The sequence below is a fragment of the Passer domesticus genome, chromosome 11 (genome assembly GCF_036417665.1).
Source record: "Passer domesticus isolate bPasDom1 chromosome 11, bPasDom1.hap1, whole genome shotgun sequence".
Lineage (NCBI taxonomy): Eukaryota > Metazoa > Chordata > Aves > Passeriformes > Passeridae > Passer > Passer domesticus.
In genome coordinates, this window is record NC_087484.1 from 5575116 (window position 1) to 5592281 (window position 17166).

General features: G+C 37.4%; 1 protein-coding gene and 1 long non-coding RNA gene across 24 annotated transcripts in view; both read left to right on the forward strand.

Annotated features, from left to right (window-relative positions):
* The window catches only part of NAALADL2 (N-acetylated alpha-linked acidic dipeptidase like 2), a 410260-nt gene that overhangs the window by 287569 nt on the left and 105525 nt on the right, over nt 1-17166 (forward strand). The window lies entirely within an intron of this gene.
* LOC135278661 (uncharacterized) lies at nt 82-2170 on the forward strand. Of its 2 annotated transcripts, XR_010346117.1 has the most exons (4): nt 82-164; nt 655-722; nt 818-866; nt 1652-2170. It is a non-coding gene; the product is annotated as an uncharacterized LOC135278661 (long non-coding RNA). The 2 variants fall into 2 exon arrangements; XR_010346118.1 differs by lacking the exon at nt 818-866.

Below are 17166 nucleotides of genomic sequence, written 5' to 3' on the forward strand. Positions count from 1 at the left end.
AAGTAAAAGTTATGTGGTTGAACATTTTGACCATTTTGGACACAATTCACAGTAAGCTGTGCCTTTTTCTCATTGATTTTGTATGTACAGAGCAAGTTTTTGAAGAAGACTGTGTTTTATTCAAGCATGCTGCTAAGATGATGTGTCAAAGACAGGCATTTCTGGTAGGTTATTATCTATGCATAGTTATTAATGGGTCTGTAATTGCCAGAAACACGACTGTCTCATAGTGCAAACTTGGTCAGATTCAACCATAATTGTGTCCAAAAGGGAAAAATGTCAGACCAGAACAGATAAACCTCACAGAAAGGTAAAGCATATATATATATATATATATATATATATATATATAGTGTTTCCTTATAAGGATTCCATATCTTTCTCATACATTTGTAAGTGTCTGTATTACTGTGTTATTTTATCCTCCCTCCTGTGCTGAAGTTGGCATTCCACAGTGTAACTCTTACATGTTGCAGCCAGCACCTGCAAGTACACCTGCACAGTAGCAAGAGCACCATAAAGTCAGCTGGCTGATTGTTTAAGCAATTAAAGCTATAATTACTTTTATAATTGAATTTTTTTCCTAGTGCTGTTTGAATACTGCAAGCCAGACTAAACCAAACCATCTTTAACATGACTTGATCTCTGTTTCAGCCCACTGCTTTACCATATCCAGCAGCTGCATAAAAAAGATAATAGCACCTCTTCCTACTTTCAGACGGGTAGGAACTCCCCCAAAAGGAAACCCAATCATCTTGAAATGGAGATGTGGAAAATATTTCATCATTGCATAAATGAGTACTATCATATTCTATAGTTTTCTTCTGCAGAGCTCTGAAAGACATGAGTAATCCACTGCAGTTCAGGTTTGGCCAATTTTCCAAAGCATTTTGCTTGTACTTTTCAAAGATACTTGTGTTCATTTTTGGGATTTTTTTTGGCGGGGGGGGGAGGGGGAGTTGTTTGTTTTTTGTTCCTTTTTTCTTTAGACTTGCAGTGTTTTCAGAGACAGAAAAGTGCTGTGCCCAGGGGAACTGGGAAGAGGTGGTGTGGGTGGGAAAGAGGAAGGAATTTATTTCACTGACAGTGTGCTCCAGGGTGTGGTGGATCATGGAGTGCCTGGGATATCCCTGATCCTGGTGTCAGTTAAGGGGTTCCAGGAGAAAAGAATTGGACAATACTTGAGCTTGACCAGGGACCTGAGCAGATTGTTGAAGGACCAGCCACCTGCTCAGCGCAGAGTCACCTACAGAAAGTTTTCTGGGTCATTTTCCTGTTTGGTTTTAAGCATCTCCAAGTACCTGTACAGCCTCTTTGAGTCCTTGATTACTGTCACCATAAAATAGTTTGGGGTTTTTTGCTGTTAAGGGGAATTTCCTGTATTTCAGTTTGTGCCTGTTGCCCCTGAACACCCCAGAAAAACAATCAGGCTCCAATCTTCCACATCCCCATCAGTTACTTACACACTTTGATGAGATTCCCCACAAGTCTTCTTTGTTCAAGAGTAAACAATTCTGTGTCTCTCAGATTCTCTTTTTAAGTCAAATGCTCCATTTCATTAATCAGCTTCATACCACTCCCAGTGATCTTTTTGTTCTTCATGGTTTTTTGGAAATTATTTCCAAGATTATTTGTTTTGTCACCCTCACAGAGACTCATGTATGGCTGATCCAGATCCACCTTCTCAAAGGTGATGGAAGTGATATTTGTTTCCATCATGTCCCCATGAATCTCTTCCCATCACCATGAACTTGCCAAGATCTTTATGACCTCAGAGTGACATCCATGAGCTCCCTCATCATTCAGGATTCCCAGGCCAGCAGAGCTGATGAATGAATTTACATTTTCCTCCAACTAGTGCTCTCTTGAGCTCTTTGTTCAACCTGTTGACTGCTCAATATCACAGCCTACCCTTGCTGCAGTTTGGGTGGTGAAGGTTCCTTAGATATGGCAGAATGTAGCCTTGGAAAATCCATTTACATGGGGAAGAAGTGAGGAAGCATGTCCAGTGGTGATCCATGGATGAGTGGAGCTTCCTCTGCCTGCATGGTCTTTAGGTGTGATGTTAGCAGCCAGTGTACACAGTTGCCTAAATTCACTCAGCATCACTGGAGGTGTGGGGACTTCACATGTAAGGGGCTTTAGATGGATTTACTGCTGTTGGTACAACGTGCAGGACTCCTTTCTGCAATTAGAGACTACATCAGGTTTGATCCAAATGTGTTCTTTCCTCTCCTCTACATAAAAAATTTAAAATGTTCTGGTGTTTGCTCTGTGAAAACATGAAAATTCATTTTGGGAAGGGGATAGTGCTGGAAAAAAGCACCCTGAGTGCTGGGAAAACCACCAAGGGTCAGCTCTGCAATACCAGGGAATTTCATACAAGTGAGAGTGTCTGACAAAGAGGCAGTCACAGCTCACCACGCTGGTTTCTTCAGTGCTCCTGGATTATCCTGTATGCAGAGGTGCCAGTCAGTATTTGCTGTATGATGGCTACAATTCCAGAGTGGGAAACTGCTGGTAGAGGCTTTTGTTTTTCTGATATGTTTTTCATGTGCAGAACCAGGTAATAAGAATGATTTTGATAAACCTATGAAACTTTGAGAACTGTTTCAATTTCAATTAAGAAAAGCATTTGCACAAAGTGTGTGTAACTTCCAGTACTTCTTATATAGTAATTTTGCATAGCTGGCAGGTGGGTCTATTGAGTTAATGAAACAAAAAAAGAGTGAATCCCCTTGGGTTATTTAAAACCTCATTGATGTCATAGATCTTTTAGAATAATAATATAATGATTTGCATACTTGTTTAAAATATTGTGCTATTGGGACCACCCTTTACAAAATATACAATGAACAAATTAGGCAGCTTGTGCTGCCTAACTTGGAGGGAATTTTTTTTTCTTCTACCAGATGTCAGCTAAAGCTGACACGTGGTGACAGTCTATTCCTTTCTGGTATAATGCTCATAACAAAGAGACTAAATTTAGAATAGCTGGCTTACTCATGTTTTAAAATGCCTAGGTTTGTTGGGGTTTTTTTCTTGATTTCCAAGCATCAGTGGTCTTTCAGCTAGTTCACTGAGTGATTTCTGCCAAGTCTAGTTTAATCCATGACTGCAAGGGATTTTCAGCAGTATTTTGCATACTCTGAACCACACTCTGCCAAACCTTTTGCAGTTATAACATGGGCAGTAGTAATTTTTGTATGGTAATTTTTGTGTAAAATCGATTTTCCTTACTGTAGTAGTAAATTAGTTCTAAAGGTGAGGTAAAACTAAGAATTAATTCCCTTTTATGTTATTCTGCTCCCTCCCAACACTGCTGAAATAGATATGTCTTTGAGTTTTGCTGGTAAGAGTCAAAATATTTCTCTGGGCCAGTAGTGGAACGTGCTGCTCACTGAAAAATGAGATACAATGCCTGGCATGGACTTTCCTGAGGAATGTTTCTAAAGTTCCCCTGAAAGGGAATACAGCTTTGCAAAGATGGCATGAGTGGAAAATATCTTGAGTTAACATCAGATGATTTGTGTTTGAAGAGTTGTATGAATGCTATCTGGGTCATTTAATTGAAGTATTTTTGGTTTGGGTTTATTTTTTGGGGTTTTTTTCAAGGGGTGGGGTGGATGGCATGAAATTCAGTAGTACCAAAAAATGTAGGTACTAAATAACTATCACTGTGTTTGATTAATTTTACTTTAGAGTCATCCTAGGTCATTAGATGCTCTTACCCCTGCTTTATATTAGTATTCTGGTTTTGAAGTAATAGTATTACTTTCTGAGGCTCAGGATACTGGAGGAAGTGTCCTGCTTCAAAGAGCAGCTTGGCTGCTGTCTAATACATAAATTAAAAAAAAAAGAAATAAATTGCAAAGCAGAACACAAATGAGGAAGGCATGCATGGATTTTAAGTTGGTGTCATAACTGCTGGGCATCACTCATGCTTTTTTTGTGTAATTTTTTGTTCTTTAATGCAACACACCAAAGCCTGGTAAAGAGCTATGCTGAAAGAACTTAAGCAGGAGCAGTAGTCTGGTCGACAATGTTTTCCAGAAGTTACAGCTTCAATTTTATTTTTGAGTTTCTGGCAATTTCATCTTAAACAAAATACATCTGTGTTTCTAGAGTCTGGGTTTATCCTCTGATTTACTCAAAGGACCTGTAATTGTGAACTCTGAAGCCCTAATTTAGGAATCAGTGCTTTAAGATAAGATTTAGGTACATCTCTGATTTGCTTTGTAAGATGAGAAGTTGAATTACAAATCCTGTAATAGATTTACAAATCCTAAAGCATATGTAGAAAAACTGCAAGAGGGTTTCAAATGGTAACATAAATCTTGATAAAGTAATTTTTAGCTACACAAATCTACACTGATTTCTAAGTTAAAATCTCTGTGATCCTGGCAGAGATAATTCTTGAATTTTAATGTCTTTCCTGGTTTTGGGTCAGGTTCTTTCTGCTTTGTTTCTACAGGGCTTTTGTTTATTAAAATACTTTGTCTCAATTGCTCCTTCAACTTCATGGCATTATAAAAAAATTTAGGCAGGATTTTCCATTCATAGAAGCTCCTACAAAACTGCTCCCTGATGGTTCTTTTACTGCAGAAAAGGACAACTGAAACTTGTAGAAAAGTGCTGAGATTTTGTAGGATGTTCTTCTCCTGGCGTGCACACCTCACCATGGATCAGCTTGTGAAAAGACATCTTAATGTCTTGCCTTGACTTAAGATAAAAAAAAATAATCCTGTCTTTCATTTTCCATTGTTGAATATTTGGGTACTGTGAACACCAGATTTACTGCTGGGTGGGCAGACCCTGGAGCAGATTGCACAGACAGTTTCTCTCCCAGAGAAGGTACCCAAGAAGCTGCTCCAGAGCTGCTTCATCTGACGCTGCTTTGGGCAGGTGGGGCTGGGTGCTCTCCAGAGCTCCTCCCAGCCTGAGCTGTGACTCTCCATCAGGGAACACAGATTCTGAATAAATGCAGCCTGACAGCTGTTTTTTTGCTGACACAGGTATTAAGATGAAGTAGCAGTTTAAGTGAGCTCTGCATGGCCTGAAAGCACCTGGGAACTGTGACACAAAGTCAGAAAGCCCCAGAGCTGTTACACCCTGAAATGTTCTCCCTTACAGCCCAGCTGGTCAGTGCACACTGTGTGCAGCACTTGTGGAAAAGGTGTCTGTGGGATTGGAAGGGAAGCAAATTACTGGATTAAATACAAGAAGCATGGTCTGAAGTGCACAGTTTTTTCCACAGTTAAATTCTGACCCAAAACATTAATCAACAGAATGAGGTGTACATTTTAACTAAAACTCAGCTTTTTTTTCTTTTCTTTTGAATCAACTATTATATTGTGTTATTTGAATCAACTGTTACTATCTGCTATGCTGTATGATTAATTTCCTGATCTTCACTCTTGATCCATAGTTTCAGGACTTCAGTCTTTGTTGGGACAAAGAAGGAGGTGCTTTGTGTGTTGGTGGTATGCAGCCATTTAAATTAAAATAGGGGTGAACTTCTGTGACACCTGTTGTAATTGGCAGTGGAAGAAGTGACTGATTCACCTGATTTAACATGTCCATCTAATGCAATTACAACAGTGGCAAGTATTCATTTGTGTCCCAATCTAAAGGATAAAAATAGCAGTATTTGTCAGAATGGGAAGAAGCAGTGAATGTTTTGTGTGCTTTAACTTTAAAGAGAGAATTGGATGGATGAAATGTGGGTACTTATGTTGTTACAGCCTGTACATTGGCAGGCATTAAAGAAGATTTTTCACACAGTGCTGTGCAATGAGGAAGATGACAGTATCAAATCTAATTGTAGAGTTTTCATTAAGTGGTTCCTGACATGTGAGAAATACATTAGTCAGTTTTCTGAAATACTCTCCAACTCTTAATGATATTGTTTTTTTTCCTTACTTTAAGGAATGGTCTTGAGGGGTCATAAGCAGTTCTTGAGAGTGCTGAAGGAGGCACAGCATCATCTAGTCAGATTCATCACCTGGGTTTTCTGAAATGTGGGATTGCTTGTATCAATATGTATCAGTTGTGTATGTCAGGATCTGCAGACTCACAAATGTTTACAGCTGCTTTGCTTAAACTGGGTCTGATAGTCCAGCAAACCTGAATTATTATAGCTGAGCTAATGCACTGATATCCCAGTAAGTGGGTGTGATAAGAAGGCAGGTATCCTCACATTGGTTTTTACTTGCTAAACATGACTTTTGGAATACCCAGTCTTCCAGCAGGACTCCAGTCACCTACTGCTTGTTCACTGAAGAATTAAATTGTGGGAATTATTGTTTCTTAGTCTCTTAAAAAAACTTCTGAAGGCTAATGGATAACCTGTGTAGCAAATTGATGTGCACTTTGTACACAGTTTATCTGGGAAGCTTTGCAAGTAAAGAAAAAATCCTATTTTGGACATTTATTGACTTTTTCATGTCATTTTTCTGACAAGTTTAATGCTTAATTATTGGTTGTCACATGTTTAAAAAACAAATGTTGAGATTTAGAATTTCTGAACAGAGGAGATATTACTGCTCCTATTTTCTGAGTTGTTCAGGGAAATGCACAGAGCTAAAATCCCAACTGTAAAGTTAGTTGAATTCTGAATTCTGAACAGACTGAATTCTAGGTTTGTTCATTCTGCCCGCTGGAATATTCTGCTTTTCTTTTGCACTCCTTTTGGTTTATTTGCTGCATGAATGTAAAGACATCAGTGCATTTTAGTGGAAATTACAATAATAATGTTTTGTGTGAATAACTAAGACAATTTTTTTTCTTAAAATACAGATTTTCCAAAGCTATTTAGGCACAATCCTGAGTAATGTGCTTTGGAGAGACCCTGCTTGAGCTGGGAGGTTGGACTAGATGACCATGGGTGGATCCTTTCCAACCTCACAATTTCTGTCATTCATTGAGGGTAAATGAGTTGTAAGAGATGTCCTCATGACACAGATATCATTGCAAATTTACTGGTTTTAGCTTACTAAAAATATTTATAGAGGAGAGTGGTTTAATATTTTAGTAATTATTATAATAGAAATTGCCTCAAACTCAAACATGTTTTGTATCTGTCATTTGTGACGCTGAATTTAAACTCTTTTTGAAAGTCTTATCCTGCCAGGGGAAAAAAAAAAAGACGAAGAAAAGAATAAAGCAGAGAGAGTAAAAGAAATGAATGTTTAAATAAATCCCCATAAAACATCCAGATACAGACCTGAGGCACTGATGTGTCCTGGACTAGATTTTGTGTGAGCATATTTCTGTTTCAAATATGAAAACATGGATTTCCCTTTAGCTAAAAGCTGATGGATTTTTTTCATATATCCAGTTTTAAGTAAGGTAGACGAAAGTCTTTGGCCTTAAATTTCAGTGATGAAGAGGATGGTTTATTTTTAGCTTCTAGTGAACTGCATTAGTAGAATTTACCAAGCAATATTTGTTATGATTTAAGGCTTGAAGGAGCACTTTTGCAGCTGAATTACCTTCTTGTTCTAACTGTAATTGTGCCCATACATTGCATTTCTGTCTGGGTCTAGGTGCTAATTTGAGTACTCATGCCTGTGGTGATTTGAGTGTGAGACCAATTAGAAGCACAAATGGGTAATTAGTGCTCCAGTATGTTTAGGCAGTGTACAGCAATCTCACCTACTTCTGTTTCAGGTTCTCCCTTGGTGCTGTCCTTTGTCTCAGATGTAGAAATCACTTCTGGAGGGAGTGTACTGGAGGAAATACATATTCCAGCTTCTAATATTGCCTTCTGATATTGCCTTCCCAATACTGGTAGATAATGATGCTCCAGTTGTTGTGGAGTGCTTCCTAAAAAACGCTGATGACTCTTCAGTCCATTGCTCTGATTGAGGCTGGTGGCTGTGCAGCATCTTGCATGTGCAATTTGCAAAAACTAAGCTTTATTCAGTAAATTGTCCTCAACAAGAGACTGTGAATGTTCTAATTGCAGAGACTGACTTGCTCATCCAGAAAAGTTCAGTTCACAGGGCATCTCTGAACTTACTTGAGCTAAAGAGGGGAAGGAAATGCCTGACTCCTGTGGAAGGAAAGCTTCAGTTGTTTCAGAAATGTCAGGGCTGAGAATATCAGTCCAGTGACTTCTGTGCCCCATTGATGGTGTGCTTTTCTTATGCTTGCATCAATCATGTTCTTTGAATTATCATCTGGTGCCTTTTATTTTTGTGTTGATAAAGAAAACAATAGTGCTCCCACTGTTAAATATTTGCTATAGATTACATCCTCCCCACCTTTTTTCAGTTCCTTTGTTACATTTTACCCATTTGCTGGAATTTTTAGTGTGGGGGCTTGCAGTTGGAACAATAGTCCAGCTGAGACTTTGTGTGCTTGAATAACTGAGCGGTGAATGTACCTCATGTAGGGTATTCAGACTGCTTATTTGGGATGAAAACTTATTTATGTGTATGAGGGTACAGCAGCCAATTTTGCTTAGAAAACAGGTATTATATTATTGGATACTTTTTTTATTTTCATTATTACTATTTAAAAGATGCCCTTCAAAAAATTGTCCACATACTTTTGCGTTTGCTTAGATTTAATAAAAGAGTACAGCTGGGTGCAGAGGACATCATTAATACTGGAAATCCTAGATAATTACTAGAAAACTTGATAATTAACTTGTGCTTTTAAATGCATTTACAGTTCAGTCATGACAATGATGCATGTTACAGCATGTCAGGGACATGTATTTTTCATATATTTGTACCAACACAGTATTGACAACTCGAGTTCTTTTCTTCCTCACTGTAATCTTTGTTGCCCTTTGCTACTTTGTTTGAATGACAACAAATTGGCTCCTTCAAATCTCTACACGTTCTATCCAGGAAGCTAAATCAAAAGTATATTAATTTTATACTTACAATTTTATTGCCTTCTGTTAAACTTTTTTTAAGGCAAAATTTCCTGCTTGAGAAGGGCTGAGGTGTTTACCGGAAGTCCTTTTAGTTGGTCTGATAATGTTCAAGCCCTTATGTACTCACTGGAAAATCGGGGTGCATTTTACAAAAGCCCAAATACTGAAGAGTGAAGACTTATGCTCCAAATTGACATGAGATTAAATGCTCCTTCTTCCAAATCATGGCTGAAAAAACAATTGTGTTACGTATAAAAAGTGTTTGCAAAGGTTGTTATTGTATTTAATGAAAAATGAAAAGGAGTAACTTCTTAGTCAACAAAGATTAATTCATGGAGTAAAAATTTTAGGAAGCACCTGCCATTTCTTTTTTTAGGATAAAAATAATGGAGGGGTTCCTAGAACTGGAGATACAGTGTAAAGTTCTGGGCATTTTAAAGTTTTAGGGTTTTGCTGCTGACTCGAGAGTCAGAATTTTGTTGGAATTTTCCACCTCTGAATTGCTGCAAGGTCAAGTTAATAGAGATAAAAAATGTCACATCTGTGTAGCTGGTGCAACAGCATTTCAGAAAATGATTTGAAGTTGGGTGTTTGGGAATTAATTCAATTTGCCAATGCATGTCCACACATCCTTCTCCACTGTCATTACCTCTGCTTATATTATTTTCTCTATTATCATACAGGGCCTGTCTTCCCTTTGGATTAGATACTATTTTCTGTGAAGATTTAGTAAAATCCCACTAAAATACAGAGGGAGCTCATTCTTTTCCCTTTGAAGAAGTTGTTGATATACACTGCAACAGCTATATTTGATTTTTATTTTTTAGTCTAATGCTCAAACACTATTTTGTCTACAGCTGACTGATTTTTGATGCACACATTTTTCACCATTAGCAGTGCAAAATATTTTGCACAGTATCCATCCATCCATCCATCCATCCATCCATCCATCCATCCATCCATCCATCCATCCATCCATCTCTTGGTGGGGCCTGCAGTATTTTCTTCAGGAAGGGTCAGTAATTTATAAGACCTGGCTGAACTCTTTTGGATCTCATTAGCAGCCAGACTGCTGTCTAAATTAGCCTCTCTCTGAGCAAGCAAAATTCAAGCTGAATTTCTCCCTTCCTTATTCTGCTTTCTTGTTTGTGTTTAAAACTTCTTCCTGTGACCATTAGGAAGACATGAGGCAGAGAAGGCTCATTTTAGCCTGTCATTATGAACATTTTGCTATTTATTGTCCCTTGCTTGGTATTGATTGTAGACTAAGCCCCACAGTTGTTTGAAAGAGAATCTTCAGCTGGAAGTATGAGAATTCTCTGTGGAACTGGCCAGCTTTCCCTGCTATTCCTTCTACTTTGATCTACATTTACTTTTATGTTCAATGACTATTATTTTTTAAGAAATAATACTATTCATACTATCCTAGAGGTGAACTTCTGCCCAAATACACATATTATGAATGAAAAGATAATTTTTGTATAGTTAAATGTTTTTTGTAATGCAAGAGCAGTAATTCTTTTGTAATCTCAGTGAAACTTGTATTTTACACTTGTGCAGAAAATATCTCTGGGGTTTTATGTGTAAGCTATTTATTAAGAACCCTGCCTGTTTATGAGAAGGGTGTACATGCGGTCCCTTGACCACATAAGGAGTAGTGATGGTTTTAGTCTGTAATCATTTTGATGTATGAGAAACATTCCCTATCTCCTAGGAACGAAAAAAAATTTCAGCAGCATTTAGTATTTTCTATTAATTAATAATTGTGTTAACTAATAAGTGCAGAGTGAATGCTTCAGTGTCCTCTGAGTGTGTGAATTTTAGAACATATTGTCTGATGAAGATCTTTAAAAAACATCAAATGATGTCTATATTAACTTATATTTCATTCAAGTCCTTTATATTTCAGTAACATTACTTTGGAAAAAAAACCCCAGAAAACATCAACTGTTTGGTAATTCATCCTAATAATGAGCACAGATAACATAGGAAAGTATTTTAGCATTGCACATTAGCACTTGATTGCTTGAAATCCTGCTCCAAAATCACACATAGATTTAGTGTGAGTAATACCAATATGTCACTATGCACAGTACTGCAGAACAATTAACAACTCCAGCTTTACTCAGTGAAGCTGCCAATTGAAAGCAACCTGAAAAGAATTTGTGTGTTGGAAGTACCAAACATATTTATTGTTGTAATATAATGCACTGTAGTTAATAATTTTAGAAGTACAGTGGAGTTCTTGCCTAAGTATCAACCACAGAGTAATTACATACACATGGAGCACCACATAAAGATATTTAACTCAAGGTTTTGAAATAAGATTAGCAAATCAGCATCATTTTCAGAAAATAATTTATGTCCTTATTTAATTGAAGGTTAAAATACTTTAAAAAAAACCCATTCTTTGAAATATTTTAGGCTAAATAATGAACTTTCAGTTGTGTTTTTAGTATCTTGACCTGAGAATGTTAATTTGTACATTTCTCCAATAAGCCATAAGCAGGTGTAAAGTGGCTGCAGTAAAATTTTGATAGTTTACAGTAATAAATGATCTGATCCTTTGACTGTGAACATACATTTTTGTTATATGGGTCTTCTAACATAAGATAGTACAGTAATACCTGGAAAAGAAGCATTAGCTGTCTTAATGCATAATATAATGTTTATATCTGGGGTCAGATGCTCGGCAAGAGTTATCTTTTAAATTTATGTGCCATTGAGTCCTCCTGAAGTAAGCAAAAATGAGTAATTATTGAGAGACTTTGGGTTGAAACTCTGAGAGCCTGACAGCCTCTCAGTAGGAGAACAGAGGGAAAAAATCTTCCTACGAGGTAAATTAGGAAAACATTTCTTACGTGACATGTTAGAAACCATAGCTATTACAGGGAAGTTATGTAATCTTATTTTTATTTATTTATTAAAAAAAAAAGTTCCTTCTAATGGAACACATGGCAAACAGGAAGGTGACTATTACACAATTTAAGGTAGGTCTGGGTGATTTGTCTTTGAAGTGAAATGAATTGGAAACTTGCACTGCTTTTGAAATCTTGAATTCCTTTACTGCAGGTGCTTACCATTGTAAAAGCTTTGACAGCAATTTCTACCATCGTTGCTTGAATAAAATGCTTTTAAGAGAGCTTTTATATTAGACTTTGAACTGGAAAAGGCATAAATATATAGAAAAGTCTCCATGGTCAGTATGTTTTCTATTAGCCAGCCAGTCAAATAACTTAAGCTTGACTCAGCTTTGGGCTTTACATAAAAACTCATTCATACGATTCTAGAGGGTGAAAATCCATTTATTTTAATACAGGTTCTAGCTGCAGATCCAGATTCTGTACTGGAAATTCATTGGGTCTTGGTTATCATTGGTGCTTCTGAATGAATTTTACTAGTATTTTGCATTTCAAACAAATACCTCCAGGTTATTAATTGTGGGTGTGTTCCATATAGATTGGCTTCTTGTGCCAAACTGTGGAAATCCTCTGGTGTAGCTTTCACTGTTCTTTTAAAATTTGGACAGACAGGAAGCACCACAGCTGGAAGTATCCTTGGTGTAGAACTTCATGGAGCAACACTTGAGCTAATGAGGGGTTTGTATTTATAGAAGTTGCTCTAAAGAGGCACTCGGAGTTTCAGAAATTAGTCTTAATTATTTCAGACTCTTGATTATTCAATGGACTATGTGCTTTTCTGATCTGAGGAAATTTCCAGCTGCCTGCTGCCAGCTCTGATTCAGGTAGTTGGCTATTGCAAATGTCAAGTTATCTGATCATAGTAAAAATATGTAATATATAATAATAATAATAAAAATATAAATAGTTTCTGCTGCAGGGAACAGAGAGGTTTCTGGCAGGTTGTGCAGAAGTTGCCATCTGTGTATCTCAGTGTATTTATGATTAGGAGATGAGTTAGGGAGGATACACTATAGAATTTCTTGTCTTGCAGGAACTCTTCCACATTAGTTATGTCCTTCAGGAGCTGCCCTGGGTATGGAGTTAAATAACAGTTTCACTTTCTCCTATGTCTCAATGAATTCCCTTTGGAAATAATTCAGGGGAAGCAGAAACTTTGTCTGCTGAGGTTCCTAATGTAAGTTCCATGCACACTGAATGTGGGCAATACTTGCCAAAAAAACCCCACAAATTTATTCTGAAACCTCTGAGGAACATTGTGAAAGATGACTTTAAGAAGCTTTTGATCTAAGTGGAATGACTTTTTAATTAATCAACCCTTGGTATGAGATGTGTATCCTTCACAGAACACATTTTGAGTTACAGCTTGAAAAATGTGGTTCCATGCAGAGCCTAAAGAGCTCATCAATATAAAGGACTTCAAGTAAAGGATTGAAAAAAAAGAACCCACAACAATAATTGAGTTATATTGGTGGTTACTTATAGAGATTTGTGTTGTGTTGGTTTTCTAGGAGCAGAAGAAAATTGTTTCATGTTATAATTCAGTATCCAGAATATAGGAAACCAACACTTATTAGCACGTTTCTAAGTAGTGGTAGAAAAACACCACCTTTCATAGAGGAAACACATTTAAGCTAGAGGTTAACTAGCAAAGTTTGAAATATTTACTTACTTAGAGTAGGAGACAGGAAAGTATTGAATAAATTTAAAAGAAAGTATAATTAAACCAATTAATCTAAGGTAATACCTTATTCTGCTCAATAAGCTCTGATGGGAAAATTATTAAACAAATTTGCATACGTAGAAAAAAATCTAATTTTGACATTAAATTATATAGGTTTATAGATACATGAAGTTTCATCAATACAGGTCTAATACTATCTAATTATATGTGCAACAGCATTCTGTAAGGAAGATAAATAATAGCCTGTAGCAAATTCGTATTAATATATTAAGTAATTTGTGTGATTGATTGTTTCAGGTTTCCTTTTTCTGTGTTTTCTCTGAGCCCATTAACACTTTCCAGGAGTCAGTGCCACTTTTTCAACTCCTACTCATAAGTAGGATTGGATTTTTGTGAGAAATTAATCCAGTAAGAGGCTGGGGTTTTTAAAAGAAGTACTTTCCTTCAATTCTGTGTTTTCTATCACATCAGTGCAAGCATCAGTCCTTTTTTATATACGTGTGTCCACTTATTTAAATGTATTTATCATCTTCTCAGCAGCTGGCTTCACTCCACAGTGGTGACTGTGACTGTCAGGAAAGTAATGGAATATATTTCAACATTCCTCAGTATTCCCTCTTTGTGCTTCATTCTGAGCTACAATTTCAGTTTATTTTTGGAGATAATCAGGACTCTGAATTGCTTAACAAGATTAAACTGAAATTGAAGAAAATTTAATTTTAATTAAAATAGAGTTGTAGCAAAGCAATAGCTCACACTTTTTCATGTAGTAAATTTTTGCTTGTTACACAGCATTAAATTTCTTTGCCACATAATTATTGTATTGCTCTTTGTGCAAAAGCCACAAGTGAGGTAAAAGCATGGTAGAAAAGATCAACTCTACTTACAGCCGAAAATAGTATTTTTGCCCTCTGGTCTGTTATTACTTAAATATTAGGCTTGTTTACTGCAGTTGAAGTGCAGGCAGTGAAATTGGTAAGCTGATATCGTGTAAAGGGGCACTTGAATTTTTGCCTTATAATGAGCAGTGATGGACAACTCAACTGCAAAGCCACTCCTGTCTCCCTGGCTGAAGTGCCCTTATGCACCAGGTTTGAGAATGAAGTGTTGACTGCATGGGAAAATCACATTTGATCCTTGAGTGGCTTTAACTATTTGTTTCTGAGCAGAAAACAGATACTTGAGGGCAAATTTCAACTTTCTTACAGCACTATTGACAGGAAATAGTTTATTATAAAGCTGCAAATGCTAGTTTGCAGTCTTGCATGAAATACAGTACCTGTGACAATAAAGAATGGTGCTACATGGTGTAGAGGCAGTCACAACATGAATCATCTGTCACTTCAGCAAAACAGTGCCAATTGAATTTACAAATGTGGCATCTATTTATTTCTACCAGCACTGAGAAGGAGACGAAATGAAATGGAAGTGATGATTACTTGTGACACGTTCCTTTTATGAAAATAACTTCTTTAACTCATGTTGTTGCAACAGACCATGTGTTCTTTTTATTTGTGTTTCATTCAGTGAACCATATTTCTGTATATTTATTGGGGCCTTTGCCTATCAATATGATGGAGTTGTGAGCATCTGCTACCTGCAGTAGAGCTGTGGTGGTGGCTCACCAGATTTGTGTGTCCTTGAGTAACTTCAGGGAAAAAGAACCATGGAACTGAATTGTGGCAGTAAATAGAATCAGAACATAAACAATACTGAGAGCTAGATTATCAAACATGTTTTGATACAAGTGCTGAATGAACATTCCAGTAATGATTAAGTGATGTAGGAGGGTGATGCTGTGCCTTTCTCATTGCAAAAAAATCTTGGTGAGGTTTGTGTTAATACAACAGCACATCAGAACTGTGCTGCCAGGTAAGATTGGTGTGCCCAGACTCTCCAGAAACACATCACTGGCAGCTGAGGGCTCTGTGGCTCACATGGTGTGTGTGTGAGCACACCTGTGTGTTTGCAGGCCATAATAGTCTGTGTAGGCTCTGTGCCATCACCCTGCCCTAGCTCACAGTCACAGGACCAGATAAGATGGAAGAGACCTCCAGCATCATGGAGTCCAACCTCTGACCACCCACCAGGACCATTCACCACCTTGTCAACCAAACCAGGGCACTGAATGCACTTCCAGTCAATTCTTGGACACCTCCAGGGGTGGTGACCCCACCATCCCCATGGGCAGCCCCTTCCAGGGTCTGACCACCCTTTCAGGGAAGAAATTCCTCCTGATGTCCAACTGGTAATTGAACCAGAAGCCTGTATGAGATGATTTTACGATAATATCCAGACACACACACAAATTGTGAGTCCCAAATACTTTGACAATTCAGGTCTATGTCTGTACATCTAACTTCAAACATGTCAAGTCTTCTTGATAGCTGTGCATGCTGTGGATCTTTGAAACCTTAAGATCCCATTCTTCAGAGACAGATGTAGTCCTTAAGGATGTCAAAGGAGAATAAATTTCAACAGTAAGCTGTTGAAAGGGAGGGTGTTTATTAGAACTGTCCACATGTATGAAGTTGGCAAGGTACCACCACTGCAAATATCTGTAACTTTGATGAATCAATGAAACAAGGAATGTTGTGCTTCATACTAACCTTCAGAATAAGCTGGCCCTCTTCTTGGTGGAGTATTTTGCACATAGTTTGGTTTGTGTATCTTCCATGGACCTGCACGTTTTTAAAGAAGTGCCAGGTCCTCTGCAGCTTCAGCTTGTGAAAACAATTTACTTGCTGCAAGATCTTTGCTAACACTTATTGTATTTCAGTAGCACACCTTTTATAACAACCAAGAAAATTAGAGGAGAGTTGTGTTCAGTGGTTAGCTCAGGTGCAGTTGCTATGAAGGGCAAGATTTGCATAGGCATTTCTGTCCTTGTAGATTTTATGTTGTTCTAGGTATCATTTAAATTTCATCAAACTTCAGGATAACGGTCAAAATGAAACCATTGATTTCTTCTCCACTGCTCTTTTGGGATTCTTCTGACCTATGCTCTCTGTAGAAATAGGAAAAAAATAGGGAAATGGATTTCCTGCTGTGGCTGTGACCTGGGTGAGCTCTGCCCATTTAACACTGTGGGAAGGAACAAAAAATGGTTCCGTGTCCTTCAGATCCTGTGGCAAGACCTGAGCTGGAAAGGGAATGTTCTTTGGGGGAGGTGTAGAGAGTCTGGCCTTTCTATTCCTCTTAAAAGGAGAAGGGACTTCAGGTGAGTCAGGGTAACATTTGTGTTCATTATAAACTATGCTTTGGGCCTGCCTAGAGAATGGGAAAAATCTATTGAACTTCTCTGCTAATATTTTGCTTCTGAAATGTAATATTTCTGCAAAATAGCACATGTAGAAGCAGAAACATTTAGAACATGATGCCTGTTTTTCAATATTTCAGTTTCGGTCCATAAAGTTCCTGTTGTTTTCCATGTTCATTTTTCATTGTTATAGCACTATATTTTTTTCTTTGCCTTTCCATGTTCTTTATTCTGTTATAGCATTTGGTCTTTTGCAGGTCATTCTTTGTTTAAAAACCTGAGATCCCAAACACCACTAGCAGGTTCCTTCTGCATTATTTTATATATGAATATAAGCTATCAAAAATATTGATGTCCCCCCAGAAAAAAACCTTGGTGACATTTTAAAATTAGTTTAAAATAACAATTCAAA